We start from the raw sequence: 20754 nt of genomic DNA, 5'->3' as shown, positions 1-20754 counted from the left end.
CTCTACAGAGAGCATATCCTGCTCTTAAAAGATCATTTACAAGAAAATTTTGCAACCTTCTTAAAAATATATTAGATTTGATAATATACCCTGACAGAGAAGTGCAAGTAAAATAAATCCTTACAGCTAGAATATAACCTTATTTTTTGTTAAAGACGTCAAGCTACTATTAAGAGACAGTATCATGCAGTGTTAGAAGATGAGCTCAGGGAGCCAGATGACCCTGGGCCTGACTCTGTTGTACCACGACAAGATGTGTAACCTTCAGGAGCAAGCTACCTTGCTAAGTTTTAGCTATAAAATGAAGATGATATTGCCTCTCAAGATGATTGTGGGGATTATATGAGGTAATAGATGTAAATCACTATGCACTACTTCCTGCACACAGTAGGCATGCAACAAATGTGTTTGTTTTATTGCTATCATTAATACTATTATTACTCTTTTCTCTAGTTCTAATTATAACTGGAAAAACTGCTCCTTTTGTTTTTAAATTCAGAACACACGGGAAGATATGGAACTAGTAATGCCCCTCACATACAAACACCTAGATACAAAGGAGATTTCAGTTACGGAAATGTACAGTGTACAGAATTAACAAGGTTCGTAAAAGATAACTCTCTATAGAGCTGTTAGAAAGGCAGGAAAAAAGGAGGAAAGAGGAGAAAACAAAGATGTCTCCCTCATGTCCCAATTTGCTACAGAATCTATGTCATACCTGGAATGTCCATGACACTATTCATGAAGTGGCTTTGGGAGGTTGGTCTACGAATTTGATGTTACTATTTGCATGGATAACACTCAATGTAGAGTTGAAAATGACCTCAGAAGGATTTTTTTTAAATAACTCAAATATAACAAAGTCTGATACATTTAGTGGCTTGGGAGACAGTGGCATCTCAAAAAAATGCCACCAGCCAAAGCAGTGGCATGAAACTGGATGTCTGTGGGGGTACGTGAAGGCTAGCATAAACATAGATTTTCCTTAGGCCATGCTTATGGACAAGGGGCAAAAACTGATGAGCTTTCTTACAGAAATTTAGGAGTTTAAATCCATGAATGAGAATTCCATTACCACCATCATCACCAGCAGCCCATGACTCTGCCATGATCCTCTTTTCATTACAAAACTCAAAGAGAGGCACACTCCACATGGATGCAAGACCAAGGGCTGAGATTTCCAGGCAAGCTGGCAAGGAAAAACCTGCCCCCTGATGATCAGGATGACCTCGCTTTTAGTCTCTACTAATAAGAAAAGGTACAGTTGGCTTTCTGCAAAATGAGAAGGCAGCTAATCTGCAGGCCCCCAGTTCATGTCCCCATTTTGGTTTCATCTCTTTTACCATCAGGAGATTTTAGGAGGAAAAGCTGTTGTTTTTGGACAAAGCCTGAATTCCAGATCTTCCCCACTTTGCCCAGATTCCTACAGGTAATAAAGGCCCTGAGTTACTCAGAGCTGTTACTTCCTCTCCTTGGGGAACATGGCTGGCTGCTAGGATTGCTGTGAGGATTAACTGTGAAAAAGGATATAAATCACTAAGTATCACTTCCTGCACACAGTAAGCACTCAACGATTGTGGGACTACTAAGCAACCCTGTTCTTTTTTCTTTCTTTCTTTTTTTCAACAAGATGTATTCACTGAATTTGAAAACAAATTTGCCAAGTGTCTATTCCCTTAATCCTGAACCCCTTGTGTGTTTTAAGGGAAACTAGACCATATGGTTCAGATTTCACTCACAAATAAATCAGCATAATGTTAGTTCAATAAAAGCTGTTTCATGTTCTCATTTTTATGGCCCTTCTTATCCCACGTCCTAAAATAATAATAATAAAAATAATAAAAGTTGTGTTTTGCTAAGGGTAAATAAACTCAGGCTTACATCCTTCTAATCTCCATGGACTAGGGAAGGTGGCCTCTGATTATAGCTAAATAAGTCCTCTCTCTAGCCTCAGGCCACCTGCCCAGAGCCTGGAAGCTAGAAGAAGAATCCATAGCAAGGAAAGCCAGAAATGTAGATAGGTGAGGGCAGCCCAACAGAAAATTAGCCGTGGATTCCCAGTAGAAGCTGCGAAATAGCAGGAACAGTAGGCTCATTCCTCTGCTCTACAACAGCCATTGTAAGCATCCAAAACATGTTTTCTCCATTAGCCATCCCGTAGAAGGTCAAAGACTGCTCTTTGTAGAAATATGGAGCCTCAGAAGACTTCGAGACACAACAAATGGAGGGTAAAATACAGCCAGTGGCCATATTGTTAGCCATAGGTACTGATACTCTGGGACATGATCTTCTGTTGGGAAGAGCCACCCCCAGTACCTGTCTCCTTGGTCTATCAATAGTGCCTAACTGCCTTAAATCTAGCTATGCACCCAAGGTTACTCACATCTCAAATCCTGTGCTCTTCACATCCCTTCTTTCATTTTCATATAATATCTCATCCACAGGGATTCCGAAATAATACACGGGAGAATAGGCATATGTGTGCTTATTGCTATTTTTACATCATAAAAAGGCTACTAAACTCCTCATACATTGTGGTGGAAATGTAAAATTGTAAACAACTTTGGAAAATCATCCAGAAGTTTCTTACAAACTAAATCTATACACATAAGCTATGAGTAGTCCAGTTCAGCTCCTAGGAATTTACCGTAAAGAAATAAAAACATGGGACTAGGGTTGTGGCTTAGTGGTAGAGCACTTGCCTTGCACGCATAAACTCCTGGGTTCAATCCTCAGCACCACATATAAATAAACAAATAAAATAAAGGTATTATATCCATCTACAACTGAAAAAAAAATAAAAATAAAAACATGTTCAAAAAAGATTTATACAAGTCTATACATAACAAATTCATTCACAGTAGCCAAAATCTGGGAACAGCCCAAATGTCTACCAATAAGAGAACAAACAACCTGTGATATAGTTATACAGAATACAACCCACAATTTTTTTTTAAAAAAGGAACAAATTGGGCACAGTGGTGCACACCTATATAATTCCAGCAGCTCAAGAGGCTGAGGCAGAAGGATCACAAGTTCAAAGCCAGCCTTGGCAATTTAGAGAGGCCCTAATTAACTTAGTGAGACCCTGTCTCTAAATAAAATATTTTAAAAAGTGTCTGGGGATGTGGCTCAGTGATTAAGCAGCCCTGGGTTCAATTCCCAGGACAAAAAAAAAAAAGAACAAACTACTGACACTTAAAAATAATATAGATAGATCTTAAATAAACTACAAAAGTCAGCAGAGCTCAAATTTTGGGCTTTCAGAACAACTTCACATTCTACAGTATTGAGAAGCCCCAAGACCATTTCTTTATGTGAGTTATACTTTGTAGTAAAAGAAATTAAAATGAGAAAATATTATAATATATATTAATTCACTTTAAAATAGCCCACTACAAATTAATATATATTTGAAAAAAATAACCACATTTTCTCCAAGCAAAATAATAAACAAGAATAATGGTGCTTCTTTAAAAATTTGTTTTGCATCTCTTAAATATTTAGCTATAATAGTAGATTACTATGATCTCTTACTTGCATCTGTACTCACTTGTGATAGACTTTTTTGGTTGAAGTATACAGAGAAAATGCAACATCACACAGTTATGTAATTGGAAAATGATAGACTATTTTAATAGCCTTTTCAGATAATGATGGCTATTTGTCTTTGTTTTTTTTTTTTTTAATTTTTTAATACTTATTTATTAGTTTTCGGTGGATACAACATCTTTGTTTGTATGTGGTGCTGAGGATCGAACCCGGGCCGCACGCACGCCAGGCGAGCGCAATACGGCTTGAGCCACATCCCAGCCCCATATTTGTCTTTGATACAAAAAAAATTTCACACAATTTCTTAAAGGTTAGTTGCAATGTGGAACTTGAAATGATATCCATAAATTTTGTACTCTGCCACCTGAAACCCCACTGTAACTGTTACAGTTGGCATGGAATTGTTACCTGTGTGTGAATACATACTATCAAGACCACAGTGACAAATTCAAATTTTCTAAAATTCTAATTTTCACTTGAAAGTTCAAGTTTTACCAATACCAGTGAATGCTGTTGCTAGCTGTTTCCTCTAAAATATCACATTTACTCTGCCACATATTCAAATCTAAATCACCATAGTTTGCCTGTCAGCTATTATTTTTTCCATTAAAAAAAAAAAAACTAGTTCAGCTGGCAACACACATTATCACATAGGTGCTTTTCCTGGAGTAAATCATGATTCTAAAGTTTGTAGCAGAAGTACTTTATGCGTTCCTTCCATTTTGTCACACAGAATATCTAAGGGACATGCGCTCCAAGTCCAAGATTTTACTGAGAGTATTCATTTGTACTGCTTCATTCTTAAGAGGAGCCTTCTTAAGTGAATACTAGCTGCTTTTTCTACAGGTGAGAGCTGGTGAAGAATACAATGACGAACAGACTGGGGCCACCATTTCAGCAGCAGCAACTTTACCCACCATTGCCTTTGCACCAGTGTGAAGAGAGAGAGTCTCATTACTATTAGGAATAATAGCTGTTACCTCCTGGACCTCTTTAAAGTACTTTGGAGACTCCCCACAAAGACCCATGGAACACATTTTGGGGACTGCTGTGCTATGTACACAAGGGTGGTTTCATGCAAAAGACTATATACAGCTGGCTCCTGCATCTGTGGGTTCCAATCTATGGATTCTACAAGCCATGGCTAAAAACATGTAAAAGAAAAATTGCAACTGTACTGAACATGTAGGCCTTTTTGTTGTCACCATTCCCTAAGAATATAGGATAACACTTATTTATACATTTATATTGTGTTAAGTATGATAAGTCAGTCACCCAGAGATGATTTAAAGTATACAGGAGGCTGTTCATAGGTTATATGCTAATACCATGCTGTTTTATGTAAGTGATTTGAGCATCCAAGGATTTGGGTATCTGCAGAGGGTCCTAGAACTAATCCCCAGTGGATACTGTGTAATGCCTGTATCCTATAATTCAACTTCTGTGCAATTCTAGAACAGACAAAACTAATGTGTGGTGGGAGGAAATTAATGCTCTGAAGGAGAGGAGGCTCAGGGACAAGTCTGGGGAGGGCCCATGAAGGGACTTTCTAAAGCAATCATATTGTTCTGTGTCCTGAATGAGGTTGGGTGATACCCAATCTCTGTTGCATGCGTGAGCCAAACTCGGTGAACACAGCCTTAAGATTTCTGCTTTTCAATGTGTAAATTCCACACAGAAAGAAAACCACTATAAATAAACATTAAAATCTAATAAATGATATGCATACTTAAGTACTTAGGGAGGAGTACACTGATGTCTAACTTTCTTTGAAATGCGTTAAAAAGTAAAGACAGACTAAAGCAGTATTTCTTAACCTCAGCATATTGATATTTGTGCCAGCTATTCTTTGTGGTGGGGTCTGTCTTGTGAAATATAGAACACTGAGCAGAATCTATGGCCTCCATCCACTGTATGCCACTAGAATCCCACCCCTAGCTATGGAAACCAAAAATGGTCTCCAGACACTGCCAAATATTCCTAGGGAGCAAAACTGACCCAAACTAAGAATTACTTAATTGAAGGGAAGGGTGTACATGCGATAAAACTAATATAGGAAAATGTTAATGGTACAATCTAGATGGTGGTTATACAGGTATTCACTATAAAATTCTTTCATCTTAATGTTTAAATTTTTTCATATTAAAGCATGGAGTTAAAAATTGCTATTGTGTTACAATCTCTTTTGCACTTCATATTATATTACTAAAATTTAGCCATATGATTGTATGCCATAGTAGTTCATTCTTTTGGGCTATTTTAACTTTTTTCCAAAAAAAAAAATTGTATAAAAAAATCCTATAATTTATCTGCTCTCTTTTGCAGTTATGCTGCTATGAATATTCTGGCACATGTAGTTTGTCATTCTGTTTCTCAGTCTTGTTCATTAATTTTTCTTCCCTTGCCATCATGTTTACATGAAGTTCCCCTATCTTGAGGTCAAATAACAATTAGCCTATATTTTCTTTTAGTTCTTTCAGAGTGTTATTTCTAGCATGACTTCTGTGATCTCTCTGGAGTGTGTGTAGATGGCCAGCATTGTGCATACCAGAACATTTGTTGAGAGGTTCTCTCTCCCCTAAGATGGCATGTAAAATAGGTCTAAGTTTGCAGTAAACCTCCTATACAGATAAAGAAACTGAGAACATACCCCAGAAATTTGCTCTCTGCAATTTGGAAGGATTGTTATTTACCATCTCTGTACTCACATGGCATTCACCACATGCAGCCATGCACCAAAACCCTTCATCTACATATCTGATTATACTAATATATGATAAATTCCAGTCAGTTCATAAGCAGTCACACTGAGAACCCAGGGGTTCTGACTTCCCCATACTTCAAAGGATAAAAATAAATCATCTTTTAAGCACTTACTTCAAAACCTAGAACCAAATCTCACAAATATGGAGCTGTTTGAGAAGGTTGCCTGAGCTCATCGAGTGAAAAACTGAACACAAATGCAGAGCATAAAGCAGGACAAGAGAAAGCAGAAACCAAACAGGAAGAATTCTTTCATTTCCCTTCAATCTTCAGAGGTAAGTCAGGCCACCTCCAACCTAAGAGCCAACAGGCTTATTATAAATATTGCTGAGTGTTTCCAGCCTGTGAGAAACTGTTTCCAAAGATGCTGTTGTCAGTTTTGCTTTTTTATTCCTTTTCTTTCTTTGGTTTAATCTCACAAGTCTTCTTAGTGACATTAGCCTCTCTGTTTGCTGGTATTTCAAAAATATGTGAATATAGACTGAGTATTTTTTAAGATTAGAAAAAAAAATTAATTTCCCATTAACAAGCTTATTTATACAAATGTCACTTTAGAACTTAATCGACACCATGTGCCTCCTCTGACACCAGCTGATGGAAGGCGGTCATTAGAGGTCACACCAAATGGGGTCCTGGGTTGATGTTTGGTTTTTATGGCCACTGTAATCCCTGGGGCCTGCTCCTTCCTGATCCCCATTTTCCCAGGCTTAAACTTGAGCATCTTGCAGACAAACTGAGGACAGGGGAGCCGTGTGAAATTCATTACCAAGGAAGGACAAAACTGTTCAGGCTGTGGTCCACCCTCCCCATGCCTGTCCACACCCACCCCAGCTCCCAAACCCACACCCCACACTCTTGGAATTTCCATTGTGTTTGGAAATTCTGTGGCTTTCTGAAACAATGCTGGTGTTGCTGGTAGTTAAAGAAAACCAGCTGCAAAAGGACTCAACCTTTTTTTGAAAGAGACAGTACTTCCTGACTCAAAGAACACAACTCAGCCTCACCCAAGACACACAGACACACACTTCACTGGGATAATGCACAGTCCCATGTCCAGTTCCTATGCAGTACCTGTCTCTCTCTCCATCTTGCCTCCGGCTGTCATCACAAATGACCAATTGCTCTGAAATCCTACACCCTGTTCCTTACCACACCACTCTCCCCTTGCCCCCAGATAGGATTACGTGTCAAGCTGGAAGATGAGGCCTCCCAAACCCACAGTGAGAGGTGCAATGGAAGGAGTAGAGGGCGTGATGACAAAAGACGGATCCACTCCTTGGGTCACTTACCCTCCCTAAGTCTCCGTGAAGAATGGAGTCAGGACTAACAGGTCTCACCTTAAAAACCCACAGGGTTACTGTGAGAATTGAACAAGAACATCTGTGGAAGACTTCAGAAACTGGCCAGTATGACACTTGTCTAAAGACAGAGGAGAAAAATAATTCTCAAGGAGGAAGATGCTAGCTTGGCCCTCTTATCTTCCATTCACACACCTCCCAAACTGTCCACCGTTTTTCAATGCCAATAAGCAACATGCTGCTGAGAGATGCCAGCAATCTCTGCTGGGGAAAAAAAATGGCCCAGCCATTGTCCCATCAGGCTCTCACTCCCTTCAAGCCTCCCCCAAACACAAAGAAAAGAACACACTGGAATTGAGGATGCTCAGAGATGGTCAGAGTTTTCAATAAGGAAGAATCTGCCACTAACCCCAAAAGCCTGTTGAGACCTACATGGTACAGTCCCAGCAGCCTGGAAAGAGCTGCTCATCTCTCCTCTGTCACAGAAAGAGGGGAGCTGGCAGGAGAAGCAATGAACAGGGTAAAAACTCAGGAGGACACACCTGGTGCTCTGGTTTCTCACAGAAGTAGGGCTCCAGCACCTCCTGCACTGCCGGTGCATTCAGCTCTCAGACAGACATGGAGAGGAAACCCTCGCCAGAGGAAGATGCTCGAGATTCTCAGGAGGGAACACCTTTCTCATCAGCGACAGGGAAAGATGCTCCCTCCTGGCATATGTGGGCAGTATCAGAAGGGCCAATGTCAACCAGGACAGCAGAGCTGACAGGTCCAGCTGGGAGAAGCTTGCCGAGATGTACAAAATGCAGGAGTTAAGAGCCAGCAACTTTTTGGAGGTACTGGGATTGGGGTGCTTTACCACTCATTTACATCCACAACCCAGCTCTGTTTTATGTTCTATTTTGTGCTAAGTTGCCGAGGCTGACCTCAAACTTGTGATCCTCCTGCATCAGTCTCCCCAGTTACTGGGATTACAGGCATGTGCATGGCAAGAGCCCATGACTTTTTAATGGTTCATCCTTCTCCTTTTTAAAAGAAGTTCATCCTATTTATTAACTCATAGGTTTAGAATTACAAATCCTCATCTCTGGCAAGGTACAATGCACACTTGTTGATTAAAGTGCTTAGCTAGAGGACTGGAGGTGTAGGTTAGTGGTATAGCACTCACCTTGCATGTGTGAAACCCTGGTTTCCATTCACAGCACTATTAAATAAATTTTAGTAACAAAATTCTTAGAATGTGCATGTGAAATAGATGGCAAAATTGCCCTTTCCTAAGCAGTCCGTTGTCACATGATCACAGTGGGTAGCTCCTGGGTCACCTGGATTGGCAATGGGGCAGAAGGGAATACCTAGTTCCTGTTTTTCCACAGATAGTTAATATTCAGATCTCCTGACACACTGAGTGAAAACCACTGGGCCCCACACCCAATATTTTCCAGACTCTTCCCTCTTACTCTTCTCTATTTTCCTCCTATGTCTTTGGGGGTGGGGAGGGTGGTAAACAGGAAAGAAAAAGAAAGACAGAGTTCCTTTCTAGTTTTCACCTGAGCTCTTCTTGCCCTCAGGGTGACAGCTGCTAATACTACACTTGTTTGTGTTAAGCAAACCAGACCAAGGGCATGGAACACATCACCTGAGGTTACCCACACATACCCCACTGAGAAATCACTCGTACTATCTACCCCCAGTGGCTGGATTTCAGTGCTCAAATAGACAGAAAGCCAGAGGACTTCCTGGACCTGCAGACTCAGAGTTCTGGGAGTCCCAGCCAGGGCCTCTGCCCTCTACTTATTGCAAGGATATGCACATGCTAAACTATAGAAAGACCCCTATGTAGGTGCCAGTGGCTATGACCATTGTCAATATTAAGTGCGTATCCTTGGGAAAGTCACAAAGCCACTCTGAGCTTCAGTTTCCTCATCTGAAAAATAGAATTAATCATCTTCACTAGGCAAGCATTCTGGATTCTTGGTAGGTAATAGATAACATACCAGATATAATATGTGTGATGCATTCAAATGAAAGATATCACCCAAAAAGAATTTGTTGTCCAAATTCTACAGGGGATTTTTTTTTTTTTTCATCTCTCCTCCATGCATGATTTTCTCCATTTTGCTGCTAAATTGGGTGCAGGTTTTTAATTGTTGTTGTTTTAATCATTAACACCTTTTTTTTTTTTCCTTTCAAGTTCTATCAGTTAAGAGCAAATGGCGCCTCAATCAGAGAATAATTAGACATCACCTCTCTGTCCCAAGAGGAGCAGACAGCAATAAGATCTCCCTGCTGGGACAAATTCTTTTCCCAGGGTGTGATGCCTATGGGGCTGGGTCAGGAGACACCAGAGGGGGACTCTCAATTTGTTACCTGTACACTGCAAGCCCCCTGAAGAGATGCATTAATACTGTAGTCTCAAATATGAAACAAGGCAAAAACTAAATGATTTTATACTAAACAATTTTAAAATTGTAGTCAGAGTGGAGGCAGGAACGCAGTCTTCCTTAAAGATGGATAAACCTGCTAAATCTTTCAACAACTTGATCCAGCCCCCCAAGAACCAGTCTGCAAAACAATCAAGGTCACAGAGGACAGGACACATGGCAGAGCTAAGTCATACTGAGACTTCCAGGAAAAGCAGCTCTTCTTCATTTAAAATCCAAAGATAATTCCAGAGAGCATAAAGCACGCATTCCAAAAGGCTACCATAAATCAATTTTTCTTGCCTGTGAACCATCTAGATGTAGCCACTTAGTTCATCTTAATAAACAAGTTAGTCGTTCAAAGGAAAATAAATGAAATGTTTTGCCTTGAGGGACAGTTTTGTTTTTAATAGTTTGGTGCTACGGCAATAGAAATAATATTCTGCAATCTGAATTGCCTTTTGTCCTTTGGGACCGCTGGAAGATGGGAGGGGGTAGCATGGGATGGAGGGATGGTTAGTCTCTTTCCCAGTTTACCTCATGTGTGAACATAATTGCAAGATCTTTCTCCTGCTCCTCTTTTTGTTACAGAAGGTCTTGCAAGGAGCTTCATTTAAAGAAATGGTGGTTTTTCTTTGTAAGATATCAATATGATGTTGGGTGGTTTGGAGTTCTGCTCTTTTTTTCATTAAACAAGTCATTCCAATAAAAATGGAATGACGGGTGTTAGTAGTGTAGCTCAGTGATAAAGCTCTACCTGGCGAGTGTGAGGCACTGGGCTCTGTCAGCCAGCACCACCAAAAAAAAAAAAAAAAAAAAAGGAATTCAGGAGAAGGGCTTTTTCATTTTCTCTTAAAGAAACAATGGGTAATGCAACTAAAATGTTGGGGTCTGTTTGTTCTGACTCCTTTAATGCAAATCCTTGAAAGAAAGAATAGGTCATGCCTAAATCATATCATTCTAAATAATGAAACCATAAGACATATTTTCAAATTACCTAATGAACAATAGTAGTTCCTCTTTATCTGTGAAGAAAGAGTCTGTTTCCATTTCTGAAAGTCTATGGAGGTTTTTCTTCCCCTGGAGGATTCATTGCATCTGTTAGTTCACTCACTCACTCATCCATTCATTCATTTACTAATTCACTAATTCACTGCTTTGTGCCAGGCTTTATGCTAGGCTTGGGGCATCCAAAAGGGGATGGAACCTGGTCCCAAGGCAGGCAATATGATATAAGCAAATGAACTTTTTTCCTGGCCCTGCAGAGGGACACCTGCCATGTGACTAGCACCAATGCCTCCCTAGTCCCAAAATGACATTTTCAGGAAAAAGGCAGCATTGATCTCAGGAACCGAATGTGTTTCCCACAAGTTCTTCCAAATAGCCTCATAGTATCCCAGTGAAGTGAGATTATTTGGACCCTCTTACACTGGGGCCCCTGGCTAGGAGGTACTTGACTGGTCACCAAGAAGCCAGGCCCTTGAAGTATTCAGCCACTTCACTGAGTGATGCCATCAACACAAAGAATAAATCAAATGAGTGGTCACTTTCCACCATAGCCAGAGACAAACAAGGGTATCCACAGCAGGTGAAGAGTTTTATCTGGGAAAAGGCAGGGAAATGTAAGAAAACGGTTAAAGATTAAGATTTAAACAGAAAAGAATACATAATCCTGCCAGTTCTCAATGGCTCAACTTTAATGTCACCTCCTTCATTGAAGCCTTCCTCAAGCAGCCCATTCATTAGATATGATGCTTGTTTTAAACCCCAATACCTTCATTTTGTTGCTCAGCATTTCTTTTTTACCACCTACCACATTCCATCTTCTACTATTGCCATTCATGTACTTGCATTACCTCCCCATGTCCCTGCATTTCCAATAAACCACGTGCTTCCTCGAGACACACCTTTATCTGGCTTGCCTACATATGTTTTAGGTTCCTGAACCTAAAAAATCATGTGAAAGAATATGACTGACATTTGGAAAATAAATTGTTGATTTTAAATTCAGTGTGAGAGTGAATGAAGGACAGAAGCCTATTATGAACTCTGAGAGAATCTGGAAAATCCTTAAAAAAAATAGGATTAAAGCTATCTGTAAAAAACAAAAAATAAGAAAAGAATAAAAGGAAAAGAAATAAAAGTAAAAAAAATAATAATAATAAAAGGGGGCTTGGGTTGTGGCTCAGTGGTACTGCACTTGCCTGGCACATGTGAGACACTGGGTTCAATCCTCAGCATCACATAAAAATAAGTAAATAAAATAAAGGTATTGTGTCTGTCTACAACTAAAAAATATTTTTTAAAAAAAAGAATAAAAGGAAGATAGAACAACAAAACAAAACAGCCAGCCAAGACATTTACATTACCTCACCATATTCCCAATAGACCATGGTACTTCCTAAGACAGGACGACATCCGACTCATCTTCATATTTTTTTTCTTTTTCTGTAGTACTGGGGATTGAACCCAAGGGCACTTTACCACTGAGCTACATCCCCATCCCAGTTTATATTTTATTTTGAGAGAGGATCTCTCTAAGTTGCTGAGGCTGATCTTAAACTTGTGATCCTATCATCTCAACCTCCTGAGATTACAGACGTGTGCCACAGTGCCTGACCATCTTCAATGTTTTAGGATTCCTGGACCCAAAAGAAAAACACAAGGAAAAAACAAACCAGAAACTGGAGGAAATAAAAATGTTCATTTTCATGTCCAAATATTACAGTAAATCCATAGACACCAATATCAAAGATATCCTTTCCACTTTAGTTTCAGAGGCTAGGTAAGAGAGATTCAGAATGACCTTTGACAAGAGGAAGGAGAACAACTTTTGTTAATTCAGTAAAATGGTACTATTTTAATAGAACCATGGAAGGAACATGCATTCATGGATAGAGAAAAGACTTCTCTCTTAAAATTCCTTTTCAGTTGCTACTCAACTCTGTTCAAATATAACTTGTTTTTGGAATTCTACCAGGCAGCAAAAACATATTATACTTGGCTTAGAATTAAATGACAGATAAGCATTGGTGTGGATGCTAAAAGGTCTTGTGACCACTTGTGCTTAATATTCTTTAAGCTTTTTTGCTCTTCAAAGAAGGTTAAACAGTGGGCCCTTGATAGGGTATTCTCTTTGCTTAATACAGGACATTAGCTGCCATGTGATGCATGGACAACAGCAAGCCAATCCCCTGTTCACTGAGACTATGAAATGAAAATGTGCTCCTAAATAGAAAGTCTGGCTTCTAACACAGACCCAATTTTTGGAAGCCTGTCAGCAAGGGAGGCAGAAGATGTACCAATTTCCAGCAAGAAAAATGCACAGGGGCTAGGGATGTGACTCGATGGTTGAGTGCTTGCCTAGCATGCACATAGCCCTGGGTTCAGCCTCCAGTGTGGAGCGGTAGGTTAGGAGAAGAGAAGAGTGTTCTGAGTGTAAGTACATCTAGGGCACTCATGTTCCAGACACTCATAAAAGAGAACAGAGGACTTAGGAATTGGAGACACTGAAGTGTGCACCAACTGGTATGAATCCAGGTATACCTGAGACTTGCAGCCACTGAAAGGTAGGTCTCAAAGAATCCTCCTTTCATCAGGTTTCCACCAAATTACAAACTTAAATGTTAGGTTCCATCTATGTCCTTCCTTCCTATGAAACAGATTTTCCTGTCAACAAAATTTCAGTTTCCGATCCCTTTGAGAAGAAGACAATGTCATGGGAAGGGCCGTGGACATAATAGTGGGAGTCTATTATACAGAAATTTTAGAAAAATGTACCTTCCAGAGATGACAACTATACTATTATTACCTTGAGGTAGCCCCAGGCTCCAGCCTCAATCAGGAAATTCTGCAGTCAATTGGAACCTAAAAAGTTAAGGCTTCACATCTTTCATCATCCTAAATAAGGAGCAAGGGAGGGCTAATCAAAGGGTTCTGCTCAGGGCCACATGCACATCCACTTTTACATAAATGCTTCCTGATGATAAAAGGTTGTATGGACTGGGAGGATCTTACATATAGAATAGAAGGGAACCTGGCTCTGTCTTCTAGCCCCTGTGCCCCGTCTTTGCCTCCAATCCTCCATCTCTATTCCTTCATCTCGGCTTTAGGTCTGCCCTGGGCAGTTGCTTCCATGCCTGAACTCCACAAGGGATCCTTGGAAGGTAAAAGTGTGCTGACCCCTCTTTTCAGGAAAAGACAGAACAATCTACTCTAAAAGACAGAAAAAGCATAAGAAATGGAAGGCCCCCTGTCAGGGTTGTAGTATACAATGTTTCTTTTTTACTTATTTATTTTTATTTTGCTGGGGATTGAGCTCAGGGCCTCTCTCCCATGCTAGGCAAGCTCTCTACCACTGAGCCCACAATGTTTATTTAACCAACCAACAAGTAGGAAAACAGGACACTCCCACCAGGGTGCACATTGTGAGCCATGGCCTGAAGTGGTCATGGGGCCCCTCTTCTAACCCCAACAGCCTGAGAATCTTTGGGGATTAATTTTGGTGACTTAGCTCCCTTAGGGTCTGATTAATTTCCTTTCCCTGCAGAGGCTCATTCTTAAAAATCTGACATTAACCTAAATTGTTCCGATCCAAAAATGAATGAGGTTAACGATTCTCTGGCTATGTTTTATTCCCCCGCCCTCTGCTTTGGAAAACCACTCTGATTTAAAGGATATCGGTCAATAAACCTAAAATGTGTTAAGGCTGTTTATTAACTTGAGCTTTAAACTAACTGGGTCAACTTATTCAGTGGTAGCTCCAGGGAGGTCACCCATAAGCGATGACTGGAATCCTTTCGTAATTATAGTCATGGAAAATGCCAGCTGCAAAACAATTTTCTTCAATTTGTGGGTATTAAGTGCTCATTAAGTGGATGATACTCCACTACAGTGCGACCTGTGATGAACAGCAGTGGGGTAAAGTAGGAAGGGTTAGCACACTGCAGACTCACCCCACTGCAGGGACACCTCTCAGGGCACTGTCCCGTAAAGTCACACCAAGTGTACACACTTTAGTTCCAAATCCAAGGGGACACTGGCTGAATTCACACCAGCAGGAAAACTGAAATCGGCCAACTAGGCTGCTGCTCCTCAGCAGCACTAAAAGAGACACATAAACTCAGCCACCCAGTAGGATTTGGGGCAATGCTGAGGCCCAGGCAGAGGAAGGGAGAGAAAACCCACAGTCACTTTTCACTCTGGACTCAAGCCAGGCATCCTTAAGATCTCCATCTCTCAAGATGGAGAGAATGGGAGAGGAACTACAATTGTTGAGAGAGATATGAGGATTAAAAAGAACCTCAGGGGTTTGCACCCATCACGAGTGAGAGAATGAGGCTAGGGTGGTAGCCAGGTGTCAGGAAGACAGAATATCAAATCCCAGCCTCTGTCACTTGTGTCTTACCTTGTGGCCTACCATATGTATGCCAATTAATCTCTCTAGGCCTCCAATTCCCAAATGTTAAAATGGGATGAACCTGGGTTGGGATGTTGCTTAGGGACAGAGCACTTACCTAGAATGCACGAGACCCTGAGTTCAACCCCCAGAACTGCAAAAATGAAGATGAACTACACAATTCTCTCTCCCAGAGGGAATTATGGAGAAGATGCTTCTAAGAAGGTGAACTCAACTCTAACATTACCAAGCAGGGAAACAGGCCAGTCCCATCTTATACTTGTACCTGGAGCATCCCAGACAGATTGCCCTGTCTAGAAGGGCCTGGGAGGAGAAATGTCCCACCCCCAGGATGGCTAAGGGGCCTATTCTTCATGCTCCAGAATGCTCTACTGGATGAACACGCTTTCTCAAGAATCCCAGTCCCCACAGCTCCCACCCACACCTCCCCTACTTCTGTGGGTGCATGCCAAGTAGAAAACACCAGCGTTTGATATGGTGTGGTGCCAACAACAAACCAGATAGCATTTTCTCAGAAACTAACAAGGAAAAACAAATGCTCCTAAGGGAGAACTCAAAAGCTCCTGCTAGAAATTTCTCTCCTTGTTGTGGGAAAAGCAAGAGAAGATAAGGAAAAGAAAAAAAGAGAGGTGATTGAATTTTTTTCTTAATAAAAAAAAGTAATCATGAACTCTTTCAGAAATACAAAGGAATATAAAGAATAAAAGAACAACCTGCATCCATAATCAAGCCTAAGAAACAAAATATTACCATCACTTTTGAAGGCTTTTTGCAGGGAGAAAATCCCTGAACAGGCCATCTGTGCAGGTGTACCAAGGAGAGTCCCAATCACAAACCTAAAATGGGATGACATTGGACACGAAGGTCCAATGTGGGTGGGATGATCCCCCACCCACAATTACTACCACTTTCAGTTGCCTTGGGCTTTCAAAGCTGGCCTCCAAAAGCTGACTAACAGGAGGCAGAAAGCTGGACAACTGTGGTGGAGATGGGGATGCCTACGAGTCTTTGGACTCTGAATCTTTCCTGTGTCAAGCAGGGAGAGACTTTCTATTGCTATTCCTAACTGGAGAGCCTCAGGCCACACAGTGCCTCCTACAGCTGTCTGGGGATCCTGTGGTAACTGCTCCCATCCACACCCAGCCACACCAGATCCTGGTTGGGCTGAAACTGGACCTTTTTATTCACAAGAGAATACTGCATTTAGCAACAGTTGGCAAGATTTTTTTTCTCTTTCAGGCCCATCTCTGGGAAACACAATAAGAAAACACAAAGCCTATACAAACATATCATTGCTGTGAGCTTGGAAGCTGCCATATTTCCTCGGGATATATTTCTGGTCTGGAAAAACTAACAAGGCTGTGGCATCCCAAAGAGAACAGAACATCCCTAGTGGGGAAGAACAGTGGGTGGAGCTGCAGAGAGGTAAATGTGTCTTATGAAAGGATTTTCTCGGTCTGGGTGCTTTCTCCAGGGAAGAAAAAAAAATTACAGATCTGTGTCTTCATTTTCCATTGCTATAACTGAATACCTGAGACTGAGTGATTTATAAAGAAGAGAAGTTTATTTGGCTCATAGTTCTGGAGGCTGGAATGACTGAATGCATAGCACCAGCATCTGATGATGGCCTTTTTAAAGCTCATCATAACACACTGGAGGGCATCACATGGTGAGACAGAACAAGTGTGCTAACTTGGGTCTGTCTCTCTTCCTTTTGTTATAAAGTCACTAATGCCATCATAGAGGCTCCCCCCACGATCTCATCTAACGTGAATTACCTCCCAATGGCTCCTCCTCGAAATACTATCAACAAATGAATTTAGGGAATTAAATGTCTAACCTGTGAGCCTTGGAGAGATACCTTCAAACCACAGCAACCTGTGGCATGAACATCTCTTCAGAAATATGCACTGGGGGATATCCTCAATCCCTGTGCCTATAACAGAGAGGCCGGGGATGGACTTAAGTTCCAGGGCTCCTAGCTCTTCAAGTCCAGCTTCTCTTCCTTTGGTGACTCCCTCCTCTAGAAATGCTTTTCTCCTCCAGCTTCCATTCTGAACTGACCATTAGAAATATAGACTTTGAGCCCTCAGGACCAAATTAAGATCATACTGAACTCTGTCAAGAAAGAAAATAAATTAAAAAGGGTGTGGGGGGTGGCTGGGTATGTAGCTCAGTGGTAAAGCACACCTAGGTTCAATCCCTGGTACCATAAAATAAAATTAAATTAAAAAAAGAAAGAAAGAAAGAAAAGAAAATTCACCCAAGAGAGAAAGTTAGAACTTCCTTCAAGATGTTACTCTGAGAATCCTTTTCTTCTGCCTTGCCTAAGGATTATCCTCCTTCCTATGGCCCCTATAATATCCTGAAAGTTGTCCAAAGGTCACATGGAACAATTGCATCCCCTTCTATTCTTTTTTGAGTCCCAGGATCAAAAACCTAACACTGAGCTCCCATCACTGCAAAAATCACTGTTGAGTCCATATTCCACAAAGCTACTAGCTCAACATCACTTTGGGAATAATCGTAACCACCTGACATTCAAATATCTTTAATCACCCCTCACTGGCAATGAATCAAGTCCGTCCTTACCCTGATGGTCGAGACACTCATGATCTGCCTCCAACACCATTCCTTCTTTCATCTCCAATTACTTCCTCACACTTACCTAATTCTTCAGTCAAAGTCAGAGGCACCTTGCAATATTTCTTCCATGAGCCCTGTGTTCTCTGAATTCACTGCTGAAATGCTGAACCATTGCTCTCCACCTGTCAGAATCTCACCCATCCTCCAAGCCAACTTCTCCACAAAGGCTTTCGGGCTTACCCCAGATGAAAGGGACTTGTCTAAGTTCTACAACAGTTTTTGTAACCTGCCAGAGCTCCCATTACTTTTTCTTTGCCAGTTCTACAAATGTCTGACTATGTCTTCTATCTTTGCTATATTTTGGATAAGTGTCTCCCAGTGGCTCATGTGTTAAAGGCTTAGTCACCATCCTGTGGCACTAATGGCAGGTGGTGGAACCTTTAAGAGGTGGGGCCCAGTGGAAGGAAGGAAGGTGGTAGGGTGTGCCTCAAAACAGGTAGTAGGAATTATCCCCTTTCTTTTCTCTTTTTGCTTCCCAGACAAAATGAGAGGAGCAGCTTCCTCTGCCATGTGCTCCTGCCATGACATACTGCCTTGTCACCGGCCCAGAAATAATAATGCCAACTGACTATGGACCAAAACCTCCAAAACTTTCCTCCTTTTAAGTTGATTATCTTAGGTATTTTGTTACAGTAACAGAAAGCTCCTCCACTGGTTTAATCCATTTGCTAATGTTTCTTATGTGCATTATGTTCTAGGTTCTATAAAGGAGCAAGAACTGAATGAACAGAGAAGATAAGGACCCTTGACCTCAAGGGACTTACAATCTGATGGGGAAATAAATAACAACATCAGCATCCAATAAATACCCAAAGGACAGTAGCTGGTTTCATCTTCATAAATCCAGCAAAGAACAGATGGCCACAAGGATACTAAATAAACACAAGAAAAGAGCCACAGAATTGGTTGTAAACATACTGTCAAGGTAGGAGCACACTACAGTGACCTGTGCACACTATATTTTGAGATGACTTTGAAGGAAATGGTATCCTATAGACAGTCCAGCAAATTCTCCCCGTCTCCAGTCTTACCTCTATTCCTACCCCCAGAAATTTTGCTGGGTACCCTACAAACCTACAGATGTTAGAGTCTGAGTAACAGGAAGCAAATGAAAGGAGAAGTAGTCATTCTCTAACGATAGATATTCCCTGTCCACCCCAGGTCCCTACCTCAGTATCTCTAATCTGAGGACTTTCTGTGCCCATGTCACCTCTACTCAGAAAAGAAAATAAGCTCCAAGCGAAAGTCGCCAATTGGTCCACGGGGTGAGGCCAAATCAATGCAGCTCTCCAGCAAGTCTGTTTATTTTATACCCTTAGAGAAACACCCCTGAAAATGACCAACTTGTGTCAATTACAGAACACAAGAGCCTGGTGCTGTCAATGGGAGAAGATAAGTGTAAATTACAGCACACTGAACTCCAGAGAATTAGCTGTTAAGTGGGACAATGGGCTAAAAGATGTTGTTTAGAGCACCTCATTAATAAAATTCAAAATTGTTTTCTGCAATTATGTGCAATCATTGGTTATTTTACCCCCAGCCAAGAAGAGTCCCCACTGCCAATCTATCGCTTTAGTTTCAATTGCCAAGAAAATTTCCCTGGCATAGAGGTGAGAATAGAAGAGGGAGCTTGGATTCAGATTCCAGAAGCCTGTGATTAGCTAACAGAGAATTATCTGTTGAAAAAGGAAACCTGCTGAAAAGGAAACTATCGGGTGTCTCTCCAAGGTAGTGCTCGGCAGCCCACAGCCCACCTCCGCGTGGGGTTCCCAGTTGGTTTTGCAGCCAGAAAGCAAACGGAAGAACTGCCCTCTCCCTTCATGTTCTCTCCTCCTGTGGCTCCTGCTTGCTTTACATTTCTTTCAGTGTAACAGTGTTTGTGCCATTCTGGGTCAGGTACTAACTAATGCCTGCAGAAATGAATGCACTTCTTGATCAAAAAGGATGATGGTGTGAAAATCGGATGTGTTTGTGTGTTTGGGAGGAGTTGTAGGAAATTGGGTGATGGAAAGTAGAACCTACCAATTTAGCACAATAGACAGTCTTATCCATAGTGAATGCCCCAGAAATTCCATCATGTTTCCTCTGGGAAGCTCTGCCTTAATTCCATGCATCCTATTCTGTTTGCATCATTCATTCGTGCATTCATCATTCAGCAAAGCTCCACTTAACCCTCCTCTATTCTGTGCACCTACTAGGCTTCAGAGTCACAGACTTCTCCTGCTGAAGACCTAGGCTGACATCTTCAAAACACAACACCCTGTTTAAATGTGACCATGCTAATTCAGACTTGATCATTCCAACCCATTTAAATCATTGGGACTTGTCAATCTGTGATATCTGTATGTTTGCATTATAGATGACATTATGCTCTCCGTTTCTTTCTGTATTTCCCATCATCCCTACAATGGGCATATGTTACTTTAGTAAACAACAACAAAAGTGGCTTGACTTCTTATTTAAAAATATAACTTTTTATTAGCTAATTTGAGATATTTAATTTTTAAAAAGGGCAAAGCAGATGGGAACAGAAGTGGCCTGCCATCAGAGGGTATGTGGGAATTTACAGTCCTACCTAAGGCCCAAGAAACTTGAACAGCTACTGTAAAGAGCGGTGGGAGAATCCAGCATTGAAGTAGATTTGTCTAGTATCAACATG

The 20754-nt window shown here is 41.1% G+C and overlaps 1 long non-coding RNA gene across 2 annotated transcripts in view; it reads left to right on the top strand.

Moving 5' to 3' along the window:
- The window catches only part of LOC114087195 (uncharacterized), an 82484-nt gene extending 62942 nt beyond the window's left edge, over positions 1–19542 (top strand). Inside the window, exons 4-6 of one of the 2 annotated variants that reach the window (XR_003581756.2) lie at positions 16689–16874; positions 18794–19020; positions 19257–19542. This is a non-coding gene — a long non-coding RNA (uncharacterized lncRNA). The remainder of the gene's footprint in view (positions 1–16688; positions 16875–18793; positions 19021–19256) is intronic. The other variant, XR_011703957.1, reaches the window with a different exon arrangement.
- Positions 19543–20754: the final 1212 nt, after the last annotated feature.

The sequence above is a fragment of the Marmota flaviventris genome, chromosome 12 (genome assembly GCF_047511675.1).
Source record: "Marmota flaviventris isolate mMarFla1 chromosome 12, mMarFla1.hap1, whole genome shotgun sequence".
Lineage (NCBI taxonomy): Eukaryota > Metazoa > Chordata > Mammalia > Rodentia > Sciuridae > Marmota > Marmota flaviventris.
Note: the sequence above shows the minus strand (reverse complement) of the source record. Positions and strands in the feature narration are given on the sequence as shown.